Raw genomic sequence first — 16,703 nt, forward strand, 5'->3', positions numbered from 1 at the left:
AGCGTAGCTCGCTGAGCTGCGCTGTTTTCGTAAGTCCCGTAGAATAAATGGTAGTTATGGAAGCACCTACGCTGTTTCTGTAACTACTATTAAATTCTATGGGGCTTACGGAAACAGCGCAGCTCAGCGAGTTACGCTGCTTCCTTCATGGTCGGAATTCACCTGCATCATCCACAACGCAGAGCGGGGTTTAGGGGTCCCCGTTCTAGAGAGAGGTGCAGGTCCCAGACGTGGGACCCGCATCTATCTGACATTTCACATGTCCTGTGGATATGTCTTAACTGTCCATGGTGGGAAAACCCGATAAATGCCATTTTTGTTGAACACTCCTTTTATAATTTGGTCTCTGTGTGCTGATATGTTGCTGGTAATTGTATATATATGACTATCCATATGGCTGGAATATGAACAAGGATGCTTTTTAAATATCCCTCGTCTATATTTAATCCGTACCTCAGACCCTCCTACCTACATAGCCACCCGCGCTCCCAGAGATCGGAGCTCTGGGTTTTAATACAGAGAATGTAAGTAATTTGATGTCGTATCTAAATAATAATTCTAGATTGCTGTAGCGTCCCTGAGGTGCGCATTGCCTACGTTCAGTGGAGGTAGCCATGTCTGTATGCAGCGTATCCACTTACTGTACTGTGAATTAGCGTGCCGTTTGCTGCAATACATTTTTCACGACATTTTTGCTTTGCTAGATTTATAGATACCTTCACTTTGGAGCTCGGCTCGTCACCCAATTTCAGGAAATAGCTTTTATTTTCGTACTACAGGCTGCCATAAACAGCTCCTCCGGACTGTCTATAGTCATAAAGAGTAGGCAACTTCCGGAATGATAAAAACAAATCTTCAGCCGCCAGGTCTGTAGTAAAAGAACTAGCTGATTTACCAACACATACAATACAATCTATAAATCGAGTGTCTGATTATGTGCCCTATGTTGCCCAATAGTGAGCCAATTGCAAATCTTGAATGGGGGGGGATTTTACTTCTTTCTATATGTCTAGACATACGATCAATACTCCACATCTGAGTGTGCCATAGGGTTTATTCATAAGACCTATGCAAAGACAACACAACTATAGGTGTTGCCCATAGCAACTAGATGTTTCTGCTAGTGAATGTTAGAGGGAAGCAATTCTGGTTGCTATGGGCAACACAAACTCAAGTTGGGGAGGAAGTCTCATTGCTGTCCACCCCCACCCCCTCCATCAGCAGTTTTAGATTGGACCAATAGGCAGGAAATAATAGAATAAACCGATCCGTAACGTCTTTCTGACGGAGCTCTCCGTAAAGTCAACTAGAATTCTAGGTTTCATTGGGGTGCTGGTTACTGACCCTTTGGCCAGGACAAAAGTGGTTTGAGAGGTGTTTTATTACGTAATTTTAGGTATATTATATATTTTTCGTTCATTGTGTTTCTTTATGTATTTTATGTTTGGTTTCTGACCCTTATGGAAATATCATTATTGTTAATACTCTGTTTTGGTTGTGTTTGTTGTAGGATTTATAACCTGTATTATTATTAGTGACTCCGTCCTCCTTTTTTTTTTTTTTTTTCTAGTTTGTTTTCAATGGTTATCTTGTTCTTCGGTCATTCAATGTATACCACCCCTGCTTGATGATCGAAAATGGTTTTGTTTTCATTTTTGTACAAAAAAAAAAAAAATTCTAAACAATTTGGCCAACACTTATTACACTAGCATCTTGTACACATGTACTATACCTGTCATTTCCATTTTTATATTTTTTTGGGATTATGAATTTTTCACGGTCGTGACCTGTACTATTTTAGATTTCATTCCAATTATTATTTTTTTTTCACATTTTCATAGGATTCTCAGGAAGGGCATGGATTAAACCCACTACCAGATGCACATGTACATATTGGGGGGTTTTATCTACCTTTCTACACCAGTTTTCTGGCATAGAAAAGTCGCGAAAGGGCTAAAAATTTGCAAATTGCCACTTTTAGGCCACCCTATGTCACTTTTCTGGACAGGGGGCGTGGTTTCTCAAAAGGGGGTCCAACAAATTTATCATTTAGGCCATAAACTAAAGTGGAAATCTGCGCCTCTTAATAAATCTGTAGCTTCTTATTCCAGCGGAGCAGATTACACCCCAGTCTTAGTAAATCTGCCCCCATATCTCCATCAAAATTGCTTCGATTGACACATGCATAAGGTATCATTGAAATTGTCTTGGGATGGTGATTAATATGAGAGGTTCAGGAAGCTGGAGGTACACTTTAATAAAAATATATATCGGGGACTTAGTACAGATTGGTGCAATGCGGGACACTAATCTTACTGAATTCTAATATTTTTGGAGCGATATTTACAATTTTAAATAGGACATGTCAGTTTCAGTAAATACTTGCATTCCCAATAATAAAAAAAAAAAACCTTTTTCTTAGAACTCTGATTTTTGCTATTCCTCCGTTGTTCTTCCTGGAATTGTATGAAAAATGGGCAATTGCTATTCCTTTTGTCAATGGAGCATGGACCTACACAGTCTAACACCACTGCAATCAGGGATGATTAGTGTCAGACTGTAGGGACATATTAGCGCCAATGTATCAATTTATTCAATCATTTGCAGGAGGAGTGGCATAATGTTAAGTTATTTGAGGTGTTGCAGATGTTTTATTTTATGTGGAATACAAGTATTTAATAAAACAGGCATGGCCGGAGAGGGGACGGGTTGTATTTTTCCTTTTTGTAACTTTACTGGTTTTCATCAAGGTCCAGAGTTAAATTTTCCCTTTTTTATCTGCATTTCCTACTATATTTGACTTCTTGGCATTGGAATATATGTAGTATAAATAGTTTTGGGATATTTATACTACAAAAGGTGATGACTTTTTTCTATTCTCTGTAGCATTTACCATTTTTAGCAGATTTTGTACTTGTGGTTTTTCGTATGTCTGCGACGCTCGACCACTGTTTTAGGAATTCAGCATTATAGTTGTCTTTCTGCCAACACTAACCAAAATATGGGAAAAATGACAAAATATGACGCATTCTTGTATAATCGTGTACAAAAATCCACTGTGTTTAGGCAAACCTTTTATAAATGAAATAGATTTGTATTTATGCCGAAAATAAACCCCAACAAATCTATTACTGAAGTACAGCAGTATAACCGGTCATAGTATTAGATTGTGTCTTTTAGATTCTCAAAGTTTTACCTTATTGTTAAAGGGTAACTAAACTTTAAGAAAACTTCTGACATGCCATAGTAACATGTCAGAAGTTTCAGTCTGAGTAATGAGACCCCCACGATCGCTGAAACGAAGTGGCAGAAGCGCTCGGGTGTTTTTGATCGGCTTTTCTCAGGAAAGCCGAAGTAACGGTGTACGGACTTAATAGATAGGCTATAAGCCCGTACACCAGTTGCTTGACTTTCCCAAAAAAGATCAGAAACTTAAGCGGCTTGCCGCTCACTCAAGCGCCTCTGCTGCTTCGTTTTCGTGATCAGTGGGGGTCTCAGTGCTCGGACCTCCGCCGATCAAAACTAATGACATGTGACGGACATTTCAAAAGTTTCCTGAAAGTTTTTAGTTACCCTTTAAAGAGCATTCGTAGTGCAATGCATAAGCGCCGATGCCGCTAAACTCATGTCGGATAATTAACAACTTTTAATACCAATGCTGAAACGGACGGTTTTGACATGAGCAGATTTGGAATGCTGAACTGCAGTGGCATAAGGACATTCTGGTGGTTTAGTGACCCCAAACCTAGTGACCGGTTTCCTTTAAGTTAGCTATTGGCCGAACAAGTGTCTACGGTTCGTGTTAATCTACTTGAGTGCTAGTATATCAATGTATTGATCAATCCGGTTACCGGTAATTAAATCCCATCCAGAATTAGTCCGGTTTAAGATTGTTTGCCAAAGCCTTGTATTCAATCTTACTTGGTGTAGCTGGATATATACATGTGAGGTAACTGCTCTCCACAAATTGTTCCATTACCTGAATCACTCCATAAAACCACTCATCCAAGTTGGGTTAACCCTTTTTGGGGTAATGAGGGATCCAGCTGGTACTCTTGATTTAGGAGTGGATAGGACACAGTTGGGTCAGCTGTGTCATAAACGTAAGTGGATGCGTGTTTGAGTAGGCCCTTTTCTAAATGAAGACCCTCCTGTGATCGGATGTTATCGCCATGGGAAGCTTCGGGCAGCCACACATTCATCCTGAGGGTTATTGTGGAAATACATTGTAGCCAAATGAATGGGCAACTATGTATTTCATGGTCCCGCTGAGTCCACTATGGGTGGTCTGAGCAGGGTCTTAAATGGAGGACTCCCTTTGAGTTCCATGTGCCCTAATAGGGCATATGGACCGAGGTTGCTATAACGGGACACTCCTTTTGACAGATCTTCATTCCCCTAAAGGCCCTTTTACACTAGCCGACACTCGCCCGGTGCAGCGAGCGCCCATCAACGAGACATCGATCGGCTCTCGCTTGCTCCTGTCACACGGAGCTATGGATGGGGACGAGCAGTCATTACTCCGATCGCTCGTCCCCATACATTATCATGTCGGCAGCGCGAGGGAGATGTGCTGCCAACAACGATAATCTTTTAGTTTTTTAAAACGATACGACCAGCAGATGATCGAGCGTTTGCTCGTTCATCTGATCGCTGCCCTGTTTTCACAGGGCAATTATCGTCAACGAGCGTTATATTAACGCTCGTCTGCCCAATAATCATCCTGTGTAGAACCCCCTTAAGGAGTGGAGATCTTATCTGAGCACCACAAAATAGCTCCCAGTGTAGTTGTCGCTCCCTCTATTTCACAATAGCCATAGTTGCGCATCTGTACAAGAGAGGGGTTAGTATCAGTCAGTTCGGTGTGTGCCAGGTCAATGCAGTCTTTGTCTTGTGGTGGGTTTTCCTGGATCTCGTCTTATCCCCGATCTTTCCTTTTCTGGTGTTTTCGGTGCCACAATTCCTTCATTACAGCTGGAGACTACAATGCTTTACTGTAAAATTCAATGTCTGGCTCATTTAGCCTCAGATTTACTACAGCAACAAATCTGTGCCAACCTTACTGCAGTGCGGATGCCGTAATTAATAATAAATCTCTCCTCAAACAAGAAGTTAGACATTTTATTTAGTAACCTAAAATTTACAGAAACAAAGGACTACTTGTCTTTTTAATAGGGAGAAAACACAACCTTTAGCAATAGCTCTACCTGATCTTGGTGATTTTTGTTGCTGTTGCGTTTTTATATATGTAGTGTATACAGGTAGAGCGGGCTTTATTGTCCTCATGAGGACAATACAGACTGTAGGGATAAAACTGCTGAATGGAGTCTTGACAGTCGTGGAAATTATACACAAACGCTGAACATGCGCCCTTGCCAGAAATGAAATTTTAGTAGGTCTAATGGATTTTCCTCCTCCAGAGTAAAACTTCATAAGCAGTTTTTACCTACTGGAAAGCGTAAGCTGTGCTCCTTGCAAGCAGTTCTTGCGGAGACCCCCTCCTTGTTCAGCATTCGAAAAAACATGACTGCTTTCTTCCAGAAATGGCGCCATGCCTGTCCATAGGTAGTGTCTGGTATTGCAGCTTGCTCCATTAACGTGAATGGGGCTGAGCTCCGGTACCACATTCAACCTGTGGAAAGTTGTGACACTGTTTGTGGAAGAAAAGGGCCATATTTTTTTGTACCCTGGACATCCCCTTTAAAGAGGCTTCGTCACCAGTTTATAACTTCCCTATCTCCTACCTAATCTAATAGGCGCTTTGATGTAGATAACTACTGATTATTCTTTTTTTTTTTAAAACGTTTGACTAAGTTATGAACATTTTTTCAATTTATGCAAATTATTTCTAAATGCCCAACTGGGCCTTTTTTTCTATTCACCAAGTGGGCGTTGTATAGAAGTGTATGACGCTGACCAATCCGCTTCATACGCTTCTCTTCCTTCCAGCCCAGCTTGATTCACAGCACCGCGTGATCTCGTGAGATCACTCTGTGACGTGACTTCCTTTCGCAGGTCCTTCACCGGAGCGATAGAGGACTGAACAGACATCGCCTCCAGCCGCGCCAGGATGTTTATCTGAAACTGCAGTGGCTGGAGGCGATGTCTGTTCAGCTCTTTAAGCACAGAAATGCATCAATGTATTGCTTATATAAAATTAAAGAACATGTACCCATTATAAAAATAAAAAAAATGTATTTACAGGTGCATTTTTGTATTTATTTACACTGCGTTAGCATTTTATGTCGGAGGTTTTCCTGACCTATATCTCAGACGCCTCCGTTGTACACTACTGTATCGGTAGAAGTCATTTTTAGGTTCCCTTGTGAAAAAAAAGCATATTGCGTTGTATACTGGATGTTTCTGTATGGAATGGCATAGTAAACTACGCTATTCCATATAGTTGAAAAGGTAAACTGACATATACCAGGTTAACGGATGCCAAAAGGGCACATGTATATGTTTGGTGGATGCGCAGTGTGAATACACCCCAAGTCTCGGAGTTGTTCTCTTATGTCCAGTTGTTAAAAATGATCTTCAGCCTTTGATTAGTTTTCTCCGATTCTTGGGAAGCTGAGTGATCATCTTACTGGTCGCTAATATGGCTCCCAGAGGGGCATTCCTAGATTTCTTAGCCATTCAGTATCACTAGGCAGAGTTTGAATCCGTCTGGGGAAACCTGGATCACGATCCTTTTGGAAGAGCACCCGTAACTGGAAATGAAGCTGCTGACTGGTGTACAAATGTTTCAGGTTCAGTTCAGCAGTTGCCCGTAACAACCAATCAGGTTGCTGCTTTCATTTTAAAAAGGTTCCCTGAAAAATGAGAGCTGGAATTTGATTGGCACATCTGACCACAGCAACCATTTTCCTTTACAATCCTTTTGATAAATCCCGCGCTCTGTGTTTTGACGTTTATATTGAGCGAGGTTTATTAATACAAGATGCAGTTATCCATAGCAACCAATCAGATTCCTGCTTTCATTTTCCAGAGACTCCCTTGACTGGATTGGTTGCTATGGGCAACTGCCTCACTGTCTCCGTTTTTATATATGATCCCATAGTTACATGTATATTAGTACTGCCCAAAGTACTGTCTCCGTTGTTTATAGCCAACTGGACATCTTCTATTAGTGTATATCAAGATGCCATTTATGGGAGGGGGCACTTTTTGGGTATAATTATTTACATAAACCGTAAGCGATACCTCATAGCTTTCCCGAAACGTGTCATGTAATGGATAATTCCAATCTCCGGCATTTTGACTAACGTTAGCTGCTATCAAGGTGGCACATTTGACCTTATCAGACTTTACACGTCGCATGTGATCTGATCTAGGGCATACGCGTGACTGGTTTTTGATAGCCCGCGAACCTTGGTCGTACATTGTGCATATTCACCCATTTTTACATGAATTTAGGAGATTAATGCTGGTGGTTTTTAAAGGGTGTGTGTCCTCAAAACACCCGTTTTTCTTTTACAATGTCACTCTCCTATTGTATTCATCCATTTTCTTTGAATATATTTATTGTATTCTGCGATTCAGGGTAATTAAAGGGGTTGCGTGAGATTAGAATAACAGATCTGCTTTTTTTTTTTTTCAGAAACGGCGCCACTCTTGTCCATAGGCGCTGTCTGGTATTGCAGCTCAGCTCCCTTAATTTGAATGAAATAATAACCGAAACAAACCATAGATAAGAGTGGCGCGGTTTCTGGGAAAAATCTGCCATAATTTTCTAATCTCCTACAACCCCTTTTAAAATCTACTACATGGCACATTCAGTTTAATAGAAAAACATGTACCGTTTTCAGAGTTTTACAAGATTTATCTTCAGCTCCGCGCCCCCCTTAGGTGTTGAATAAAGGAGCCTAATTTATTCTGCATCACACTCGTCCGTATGTGCGTTTTTCCTAGGAATATCATTGCTGTCCTATGTAGAGATAGATCTGCATTATTCATATCAATTGTATGCAAATGTAAATAAAACCAATTTTGTATTATAATTTGCTGTTAATGAACACATTAAAAAGAAGCCGCTTTTTATTGAAAAGTAGCAAAAATGTGAATTATTTTTATTGGTTTCCTTCCAGCTTCGTCTGCATTGTCTTGGGATGCTCACAGGTAGTAACAATTCAGCAAGTACATTACCTCTCGCTTTACACTTAGACCGGGTTCCCACGTAGTGTAAATGTTGCAGAATCTCTGCAACGGAATTCTATGTGGAAATTCCGCAGCGTTTACAGTAGCAGCAAAGTGAATAAGATTTAGAAAATCTCATGCCCACGCTGCGGAAAGAAAACTGAGCAGAAGCGTTCATAAATTGACCTGCGGTACTGGTTTTGGTTTTTTTTTGGGTGCTCTTCTGTTGCGGGTTTTCTCATTTTAATTGAACCGGGATGTAAAACCCACAACAAATAGCCAAGTGTTGTGACTTATGCAGTGGAAATGCTGCGATTACATTGCAAAAATCGCAACTTGGGGAAAAACCTTTTTTGGGTTTAAAATTAATGAAAGCTAAGGCTGGATTCACACGAGCATGTTCGGTCCGTAAAGGACGGAATGTATTTCGGTCGCAAGTCCCGGACCGAACACACTGCAGGGAGCCGGGCTCCTAGCATCATAGTTATGTACGACGCTAGGAGTCCCTGCCTTGCAACGGGACAACTGTCCCGTACTGTAATCATGTTTTCAGTACGGGACAGTAGTTCCACGGAGAGGCAGGGACTCCTAGCGTCGTACATAACTATGATGCTAGGAGCCCGGCTCCCTGCAGTGTGTTCGGTCCGGGACTTGCGGCCGGAATATGTTCCGTCCTTTACGGACCGAACATGCTCGTGTGAATCCAGCCTTACATTTGCCATCCGGGTGTTGTCGCAGTGACACTCTCTTCAGTCTTTCGCCTCTTATGACACACATTTGCCCTGATCATTCACTCAATTTACTGCTAAAATCCATCTTACTTCGTCTCGTTGCCTATTAGCTCACTGGGGGATGAGGTTCTGTGCTGCCCATAGAAGTAAAGCGGGAGGGAGCTGCTGGAGGTAGACATAGGCATACTCTGCTGCTTCTAGTAAATGTTCTATTTCACCCCAGTGCTGGATTCACAGCTACACTGCCTACTACTGCTGTCTAATATCATTCATGTTGCTTCTTCTGAGGGTGTGCTACAGTGTATCCCACTGGAGAGCAGTGTATGGGGGACATCATAGCAGCTAGTTCTGCCCACTCAGGGAAATTCTAACAACACGAGCAGAGAGGGGAAATCTAGTGAAAATGCTGTACACAAGGAAGAAATATTGGTATTTCTCGTGTGTGTGTGTGTGTGTGTGTGTATATATATATATATACACACACACACACACACACACACACACACACACACACACACCCCCCCCCCCCCCCCCCCCCCGACTGGTATACTTTAAATTACTGTAGAGGGTGGTTCCCTGGTACGTGTTTGTGCAGGCAAAGGACTTAGCGTAGTGCTGCAGTTTATATGACAGACGCTCGGTTATCTTGCCTGCTGCGCATAAGCCATGAAGCCAGGACGTGTAAAGCGTTTACCTGGACGCTGACGTCTGTGTGAGAACCACAAGCAGAAAATAGTTTGCTATTAATAGTCTCCTTTTCAAATTGTTTTAACAAGATTACATGAGGTAACTGCATCCATGCCAAATTGCTAGGTTCAGGAACAGGCCTTTCATCAAATACGTCCTGAAATTACCCTTCATGCTGCTGCTGTGGAGTTGCCAAGAGGGCTCGTGGTTATAAGGAAGTGTGGCTTGTATCTTATTTGACAGTCCTCGGAGACTATAGTGGACATGATTGCCCATTACGTCAGTCATTTTAAGGCATCCCATAGTTGTGTGTGACCTATGATCTATTCAACCAGTCCTGAAATGCCCCAGAACCATGCGAGTAGTGGCACTTGACAACCATCCACTGAGACTGGTTCAGTATACATAAGGCTAGCATTGGTAGAACACACATTTTAAGATGGGCACGGTTTACGGATTCACTTGAATTTCCATTGTGTAAGGCCTCGTTCACATCTGTGTTGGTCTTGGCGTCGTTCTGCTCCATCAGAGGAGCAGAACAATGAAATTGCTGGAAGCAGTGGTTCCCTTGTACGATGGACACCATTGGCACCCGACAGAACCCATTGAATTGGTTCCGGCGGGGTGTCTGTGGTCTTACCAGAAATAATTGTGCAGAATGCTGTGCTATTGTTTCGGGTATTTTTGGCCGGATCGGTAAAGGATGCGCCTAATTGAGCCTCCAACGCAGATGCGAACAGGGCCTTAGATCATCAGTCACTCAAAGGTTCAAGGTACGAACATGAAAATATTTACCTGACTGTAATACTGGTTTGACAGCATAAAATCTAATAAAATGTTGTCTTAAAGGATCATAAGCAGATAAATAGAAACTACTTGAGGTCATTAACCCATGCTTCAACAACCATATATCAGACCTACAGATCTATTTCTCCTAATCGGAAACACCAGCCAATTTTTACGGAGGGTTCAAGACTGAATGGGCAAGAATTGAGGGAACGGGTTCCGGATAAGAAGAAAGATGGAATGTTTAGGGAAATGCATTACGCAGAACTATAAGGCTAGCCATACATACAAGATTATCTTAACCCATAATTCAGATTCCCCCATAAACCTGTTTGTTCTGCTGGAGCTGAATGGGCTTGCTGTTTAACGGAACGGGTAAGTGGCTACCAGACACATAGGGCATCACTTATGTTCTACACCTCCCTGCTTTCCCCATTTAGGGGTGGTGAGTGGCTGTCTGTCCCCCATGCATATGAGATGAACTGTATTCCAATAAGAAATAGCTGATGTTTTATATGGTCATCTTTATAAACCTGAGTTACAACCCTTAATGGGGTTGCTTCACGAAGACAACCACTGTCCATATGCCTTTATGGACGTCCTAGAAGGAGGTCCTCGGCTGGGGTTGACAGAGGAAACGATCTCTCTGAATGTTGCTTTTAGGCATTTACTGGGGAATAGTCTGTAAGGGACTTCTGTCAAATAATGAAAAAAATGCAGCTTGATTTATTGGTATAATACTGAGTAATAAGGCAGGTCTGAGAACATGACCATGTCAGAAATTTTGCCAAGGTCACATGCAATTTTTCACCCTATAGGGAAACATGAAAGTTGCGGCATGATAGTGATCTTACCAGGACTACCCAACGTTGTGTAGCCCTTGTCTAGTTGTTAAAGGTGGTATTCATCTGAATAACCGGTTACCTATATGAGGAATTGCTGTCAATCAACTGATCGCAATGGGTCCAGTAGCTGAAACCTCCCTCCCACTCCGAGATCGCCAGGAAGAAGTTGTGGGTGACCGCACATTTCTCCTGCAGCGGCCACTACAGGGTAAATATATTACATAGCATCCATTCAAATGGTAATACAGGGTGGCACAGAGTCCTCCAGAGCGGGAGCTGCTCTTCACAGCAGATCTCCCCCCTCTGGCTGATAGAAAGGGTCCCAAGCAGGGGATCTCCCTCTATGAAATCCAAATTCCCTGGGTGCAGATTTTGCAACTGGACTCCTACTCCTGGCGGGCACTAAACTGATGATAAGTTAGCAAACAGAAAAAATATCTGAGGAGGAAGAATGGATTATAATGCTAATTGCCCAGTGATGTAGTAATATTATACGGATGAATACTTGATGTTTATATTGTATATAGATCCTATATATCTGTAGAGCTGGGGCTACATGACAAAACATATATTAATAAAATTTATTTTTCGACTTCACGGTTTACATCAATACACAGATTGTTTTATTGTGTGCTGAATGTCAACCTTAGGGCAAGTTTTTATGTAACATATTTCTCCAATAGTTCCTTTGTTACGGAAAGAGTCACGTTCATAAATATTAATATAAATCACATAACTCGTTTTGTGGGCAGCTGGAAACCCATAATGAATTTTCATTGTAATGTAGGTAAACAAAGGGCAGAGTGTTCTTTATAATGTTATCTATGTCATATCTTTTTATCTGAATTAAAGTAGCCAATATATATAAATCCCCAATGATTGGTAAGGGTCTCCTTCCCAGGACACACGTCACTATGCTCATCCTAGTGTGTCTTCTTTCACTGCTGGGCTCCCATGTTTTCTAGATTGGTGAAGCCAATGCAGTGCCTATATATGTGCGTTGGTTGGCAGGATTATATATTCAGTCTCTCTGCAAATGTCTTCAGAAATATATTGTCCTTTTTGACCAAAGGAAAAATGAGTTTTGTTCAGTTGGACCTATTTAGAACATGAGTAAGGGTAACCCGGTAAGAACGCGGCCCCCATGGTGTAAGGCCTAGACAGGGTTGTCACAGAAAAGATGGTAAAGAGACCAGTGGCAACAAAATCTTTATGTAGGGTGGTTTTACATGGGAAGATTTTCAACCCAATACATTCTTCAACTTGTCGGCAGCACATCCTCTGTTTATATGGGGAGATGCGCTGCCAGCAAAAAAAAACAAAAAACATTTTTTTGCCCACTTAAACGGTGCAATTGTCAGGGATCATTAGCATGTATATTGTTTGCAAAAATATTATCCTTACATACATATTATATATATATATATATCAGTATATTACACAAAGAACTTGAATCTATGTAACAAGATGGAGTCTGCATAAGGAACACGCCTATGGAAGACACCACCCCTGGAATGCAAGAGGAGTGTACAGATGAACTCACAGCTGAATAGAGCCAATAGGGCTTAAGCACGTCCCACCTTCCTACAGAGAAGATTTTTTTTGTAACCTCTTTGTTCAATAAAAGTTAGTTGTACTTCCTGTCTCACTGAGGGAGGATGTCTACCAACTTGTCTGCCTGGTATATCTCTTCCACGCATGCCCTCAGTTTCCAATTTACAGAGGTGGCTATTCGTTGTGAAATAACAGGGAAAAGGAACTGATACTGTCACAATACGCCAACAATCGAGCACAGGCATTCATATGAGCACCCATTCAGCCCATCATCTGCCCGTGTAAGAGGCGCAGTCTATTAAATACTGGTTACGGTTTAGGCAGGCGAATGATGGCTGGTTCACACGTTCACTAGACAGGGTCAAGGGCACTCCTCCCTCAGCGGTACGTCCTCTTTAAAACTCGGGCCTGGCACAAGGCGTCACCTGGCTGGTTGCTTACTTGCTGCTCTGCTCCACTCCAATAGACTGTCTCATGTGGGGAGGCTCCTGCCCGTCATCCACCGATCACAGCGGCTCACACAACACAGCTGAAAAAATCCTGCCCATCACCCACAAGCAGCTCCTGGACCACATAGACTCAGGCTGTCCTATCATGCCGCCCGCACCAACAGCAGCTTGTCACACAGCAGTTTGTTCTGAAGGGCTTTGCCCACGCACTGAACACTAACTGGCGGTACATCGCCTTTATATAAGATAGGCACTGCCCCCAGCGTGAGGACGTAAGCACGCTGCAACATCCTTCCCACCGTTATGGCGCAGCAATGATAACCAAGATGGCATCCAAGCTGTTTATCCTGGAGCCAATGAATTTAGAAACAGTGAGACAACCATAATTTGCCAGCACCTGCCAAAGTAAAGTAACGGTTACTATGCAAACAATATAGCACAAAAAAACGTGTATTTTCTTCTGGAACACCGCTACTACGGGGAAAAGGAATTAAAGCAAAACAGATTTAAAGGCACAGGGGAAACATAACAGATGCCATTGCTGGACAACATCAGTACAACTCCATTTAGATATGGAATTCCTCTCTGGGCCCGCCACTAATGATTGCATGTGCATGTGTCCTGCAAGTCTTTATATAGCTGTAGTAATATGTATGCAGAGAGCTCCCCCTAATGATGGCTGCAGGCAGGAAGATTATTATTATTTAGCTCTAATGCTATGGGAAGGGATGCCTGAATTTGGAGTTCCAACCCTCATACAAATACATGAAATTAATTTGCATAGAATTTTGGACCTATTTACAGGTAATAGAACATGGAGGATAATCTGCTGGCGCTGTTAATGGTGGTTGTCGTTATCGAGGCATGGTCTTGGCCTCTACTCGTGAGCAGGGTTAGCATAGATGACATTTTCGTCCCATGCCTTCCTGAAAAAGATTTTTCAAAGGGTATTACCATATTAAGCTTTTATTTATGGCATATCAACAAGACCCTCACCTAGCAGGGGGAACGAGAGCAAGCGTGGCCACCTGTGATGAATGGGGGTCAATGGATCGCTGTTCTTCGTATAGGTGAGAGTGCCCTCTGGAAATATCCTGTGGAATGTCTCTTTAAAATCCTTCAAACCTGCAATTGTAATACAGTTTTCTGCACCATTATCTTATATTATAAACATTTCCTTTAATAAATGTAACTTTATACTTTAAAGAACTACCAAAACCATTATATAAAATCCCTTTCACTAAACAAAGGTGTTTATTAGGATTAAACCTAAAGTAAACAATCAGTAATATTAATAAAATCCCAATGAAGAGGCAAAATAAGCACAGTAAACCGTTAAAGGCGGCGCATTACAAGTCAAGCATTGCAACAAAGGAGGGACGCTAATACTGTATGTATATTGTGAGCTGACACATGCGGAAAAGTGTTGAATATTTGGAGCGCAAAATAATTAATAGTTCAGTTCACTTTTGAAATAAATATTGAGGACGTAACTTATAATTTTAGTTCTACACTGACAGGCAGCCTATTAAAAGGCTAATGTACATGGCAGACTGGAGGCCTTTGTTAGGCCTAAGGTTGCCATGGCAACCCATCAGCATACAGCGATCGCGTCACGTGGGCACCAATAGGTTTACAGAGGGAGCCATCTCCCTCTTTAAAACTACTTCGGTGCCACAGTTGCTTTCGACAGCACAGTATGGGAAGGGGTTAAAAACTAGGACGTTAACAAAAAAGGGATCATTTCATCCTAAGATTAGTCTCTTGCGTCCGCAAGGTACTAACCACTTAAAGAGACTCTGTCACCACATTATAAGTGCCCTATCTCCTACATAAGGAGATGGGCGCTGTAATGTAGGTGACAGTAATGCTTTTTATTTAGAAAAACGATCTATTTCAAACCACTTTATGAGCGATTTTTAGCTTTATGCTAATGAGTTTCTTAATGCCCAAGTGGGCGTGTTTTTATGTTAGACCAAGTGGGCGTTGTACAGAGGAGTGTATGACGCTGACCAATCAGTGACCAATCAGTGACCAATCAGCATCATGCACTTCTCTCCATTCATTTACACTGCACTAGCGATATAGTTATATCGTTATGTGCAGCTACATACACAAACACTAACATTACTGCAGTGTCTTGATAATGAATATAAATCACTACCAGCCGGGACGTGATGTTTATTCAGAATCCTGACACGTCTGTAGCGTCTCTGTAAGATTCCAGCAAGACGAGTGTAATCTCGCTTGAAATGACAGGTTACATCGTAATCTCGCGAGATTACGCTTGCCTTGCTCGAATCTCACAGAAAAGATTCAGAAGTGTCAGGATTCTGAATAAACATCACGTCCAGGCTGGTAGTGATTTATATTCGTTATCAAGACACTGCAGTAATGTTAGTGTTTGTGTATGTAGCTGCACATGGTGATATAACTATCGCTAGTGCAGTGTAAATGAATGGAGAGGAGTGCATGATGCCGATTGGTCAGCGTCATACACTCCTCTGTACAACGCCCACTTGGGCATTAAGAAACTCATTAGCATAAAGCTAAAAATCGCTCATAAAGTGGTTTAAAATAGATCATTTTTTGAAATAAAAAGCATTACTGTCACCTACATTATAGCGCCGATCTCCTTATATAGGAGATAGGGCACTTATAATGTGGTGACAGAGCCTGTGGTGACATTACCAAGATCATCACATCTGGAGAAAGGTTAAAGGATTTGTCCATGATTAGAGAAACATTGCTGCTTTCTTCCAGAAACCGCTCCACACCGTCCATGGTTTGTGTCATGAGTTGCGATACGATATACAACCTATGGACAGGTGTGGCGCTGTTTCTGGAAGAAAGCAGCATTGTTTCCTTTTCAGTATTACTGCAGTATATAAGGTTTGATGGACAACCTTCACAGAAGATTAATCAAAGGTGATCTGTCGGGAGGACAGAAGGGAAGTTTGCCACCCATTAAACCTTTATTCCAGTTATTGTGGGAGATATATCCAAACTGGTGCAAAAGAAGAAGTGGAACAGTCGCCCATGGCAACAAATCAAGTGGCTGCTTTCATTTTCCAAAGGGCCTCTGAAAAATGAGAGAGGGAATCTGATTGGTTGCCATGAGAAACTACTTCACATAAACACAATAACTCAGTATTTTTGTATATGTGATCGATTGTCTATGTTAAAATTGATCTGTAAGGGTATGTTCACAAGGCCTATTTTCGGCCGTTTTTCGGGCCGTAGACACCGAAAAACCGGAAGCAGAACGCCTCCAAACATCTGCTCGTTGATTGCAATGGGAAAAACGGCGTTCTGTTCCAATGGGCCATTTTTTTACGCGGCCGTTTTTCATTGACTCTATTGAAAACGGGCATAAAAAACGCTGTGAAAATCGCGAGTGACGAGTATTTTCAGATGTTTTTGACTCATCGTGTGAACATACTCTAAGGCTGGATTCACACGAGCATGTTCGGTCCGTAAAGGACGGAACGTATTTCGGCCGCAAGTCCCGG

The sequence above is a fragment of the Rhinoderma darwinii genome, chromosome 9, assembly GCF_050947455.1.
Source record: "Rhinoderma darwinii isolate aRhiDar2 chromosome 9, aRhiDar2.hap1, whole genome shotgun sequence".
NCBI lineage: Eukaryota > Metazoa > Chordata > Amphibia > Anura > Rhinodermatidae > Rhinoderma > Rhinoderma darwinii.